This window comes from Papaver somniferum, chromosome 11 (assembly GCF_003573695.1).
Source record: "Papaver somniferum cultivar HN1 chromosome 11, ASM357369v1, whole genome shotgun sequence".
Classification (NCBI taxonomy): domain Eukaryota; kingdom Viridiplantae; phylum Streptophyta; class Magnoliopsida; order Ranunculales; family Papaveraceae; genus Papaver; species Papaver somniferum.
In genome coordinates, this window is record NC_039368.1 from 38888352 (window position 1) to 38891946 (window position 3595).

A 3595-nucleotide genomic window follows, 5' to 3' on the forward strand; every position below is an offset into this window, starting at 1 on the left:
CTCTTACAGATTGACCCATCCTCTCTTGTGACCGAATTGACTCTGGAACGGCCATTCACTACACCATTTTTAGTGTTTAGTAACAGCGTATTTCAGTTGCAAAGAGGGGTTGCAACAGTTTGAATGTGTTACGAAAGTCGATGTTGCAATTTTTCGCAACGACACCTAAGCTGTTGCGAATTTTCGGTTGCAACAGTTGTAAACTGTTGCAACGTGAATTTGTCGCAACAGTTTGAAACAGTTGCGAAATTAGGAGGTCGCAACAGTTTCAAACAGTTGCGAATTTTTTGCAACATCAAAAAAATGGTGGTTTTGACCGGTCAAAAACCAGGCTCAAATTAAAGTTCCTTGTAGCAAAATCAAGTTACCCCTGTTCATTTGGGAATCTAATTAATCCAACAAAATTATCAAAAAAAATTGAAATTGAATTAACATTATTAACTGACTTCATTTTACGAGTTCAACAAACTACAATCTCTTCCAAATGCGAAAACAATTTTACAAAAAGATTGAACAACCTTTCTTGGTGGTTCTTGTGTACACGGATCAGGACTACTAGGTTCATTCGGCTAAAATGCAACAAAAACACAAAAAAAAAGCTTATAAGTAAACAAGATCGACAAATCAACAAAAGAAGAAAAACACTTCAATGAGAGATTGGTTGATTCCTTGCATCATATTCTGACTGCAAAGTCACTCTTGTATAAACCTCATCAGCTTCTTATTCATCCTACAACAAAATATTCAAAGTCTAATTAGCATCATAATAGACATTATAACATAAAAAAGATCTAAACATAGATTAGAACCAAGACTAATACATGCCAGTAATTCGATATGAACAATTCGACAAAGAATCTTGAAGGTAAAGTAAACATAAGAATTCTCTGAACTAATTATTTATTTGTTGATGCTTCTAACTGTAAAAAAAAAAAATCTTCATAAAAGGATTGAACGGTGAAAAGCCAGAAAGTGAAATTAGAATAGAGAAAAGCAAAAGAAGATACACTAGACACTAGGATTCATATTTAGTGCTAATTTCGACCCTTGGTCCATTTGATTGATAGGTTGGATAATTACCTGGAAAGGAATACCGTGTTTCAAGAACTACATTTTTCTTCTCAAGAACCACCACTGTCCTTCCAACAAAATCATGATACGAGTAACTTGTCTGCAAGAATTCCACAAAGATACAATGTTTTAGATATGGGTGATTGAGTACATTTCTCATGGTAGAGTCAACAAAAATACACAAATGTCTATCAACTCTTAACAGTAAGTCATTAATACTGTGTACGAGAAGAAATACCTCGAGATGTTGATCAATTGGAAAAGGAACGATTGCAGAAGGATCTTTTGATCCCTCGGGTAGCACCACCTGATGCGTAACATATATACAATCAACTAGTATGTAAAACAGATAATTGTACGTTTTTCATTTCCATATCACTTAATAGATCATGGATGAAAGGATCCGGTAAGAATAAAATTACGAGTCTAACACAACTATGATATTATTTGTACCTTCATGGTAAATTTTTCAACTACGGTGTTAACAAGGGGGCATCCAAAACTGAAGTTAAGGTAACGCTTGCCATCAGCCGACTCGAAAATGAAGTCCTCTAATGGTAGTCCATACCCAATAACGGAAGTGGATTTCCATCCTCCAAACAATGGATAACGTGGCTCTATTTCAAGCTCGGACTGAAACAGAAAATTCCAGTTATAGTGATTTATAAAGAACCCCATGAAGCAATTTCTTAGTAAGAAATTTGTGCAGTACAGAAGTGTAAGATGTTTAAAAAACCTTTGAATTACTAGTACACAAGTGTGATGTGATAGTAGACGGAGTGCACTCGAGGGGGTAGTCTTGCAATTAGATGCTTAAATGAAGATACACCACTAATCGATGGCCTAGATTGATATTCAACCCTGAAAGAATGAAGAGTTCAGAGGATTATGACAGATAACAATTTAGAAGTAGAAAATACAAACAGCCTCAAATCAACAATGTATCAAAAGTAAATTGAATTTCTTTCAAAACATTAGAAGACTTCATAGGATGTCAGATTATATGGTTTCATGAAGTAAACATGCCATAAAACGATAAGCTAAGTACATTTACGGTGCAATAATTACACCAATACTTACACGAAAAATGATACGAAAACCTTATTATGAACTAATAACTAACCTTGAGAAGATGCCCTTATGACGTACACCAGCATGGGACAGAGCATAGTGCTCTGTAATTTGTAGGCTTCCCCGGTGAGATATTTCAACCTCATGTACAAGTTCCTCAACAACCGAAAATGGACTGTTATTCTCAAAGTGAACAAGTATTGGAGAATATGAATATAAGGAATACGATTATCATATTTCCCATACTTGATCTCTGCACCAGCACGGTTAGTAGGTTCAACTCTCGTAAAAGATTCAATCTTATTGCTTGGAGTTTTAACAAATGTTGTTTGTTCCTTAACATGATAAGGTGATAAAATAATCGCACTATCACGGAAATACACAAACTGTGGTTCTGATTGTCTGATCTCTTCAGGAAACGTTTCTAACGAACGTTTTAGTACATAAAGCACTTCGACAGTGACGGTTTCACCAGGTTTTAATGTGATGTACCAAATTAGCTCAAAATTTTACCAGAAAAACTCAAAATGGATGAAGAATGGAGAATGAAAATCAGTTTAGAGATGACGAGTCCTTACTTGCTCCATATGACCTTGAGGAAAGTAAGAAACCCTTTCACCAACATCAACAAGAGGACCAGCACAAGCTCTCCATAACTCTGAATATAGATCATCGCATCCATAACCTAGATAAATCCAACCAAACTCAAAATCAAACAATGTCAAAATAGACACAAAATGAAACTCAGAGAAACAAGAAGCTTGATTTCTAATTTATAAATCAAAACCTAGAAAATTTAAGAGAACCCCATTATCAGAATCGAAAAAATGAGCCTTCTTTTCTAATTTCTAAATCAAAACCCAGAAAAATTACGAGAACCTCATTCACAAACACATAAAAATTAGCTATATTTCTAAATTCTGAATAAAACCCAGAAAAATTAAAAACAATTTATCATTAAAATCAAAATCTCACCTATATTTTGTACTTCCCCAGAGATATTATCAAACGGAAACGCCATTAAAACCAGTAAACCACCACCACCAGCACCACCACCACCTCATTCTCTCTCACAACAAAAACCAAATAAATAAGTAATAAAAACCCTAAAAATTTAAGAAAAAATCGCAATAACAAAAAAAAAAAAAGAGCTCAATTGCTTGATTATATGTTCTCACTCAAAAAATCCTAAATCTAAGAAAATATCACAGAATATTAACCACCACCAATTGATTGCAGAACGTTGATTAAAGCTTTAGAGTAACCAATACATCAATAAGATTACCCCCTATCGTAAATATCAACAGCTACAACCTAGAAACACGATAACAATAGAGAATGTTATCATCCAAGCCATATCTACTAGTTCATCAGAAACGTCACATCTGTTTAAAGTAAATCTAGGGTTAGGGGTTAGATTTTGTCTTACAATTTGATAGATAGTCATCCAAAA

General features: G+C 34.2%; 1 pseudogene; it reads right to left on the reverse strand.

Moving 5' to 3' along the window:
- Window positions 1–693: 693 nt before the first annotated feature.
- Window positions 694–3163, reverse strand: LOC113324325 (annotated as a pseudogene).
- Between the last annotated feature and the right edge of the window lie 432 nt (window positions 3164–3595).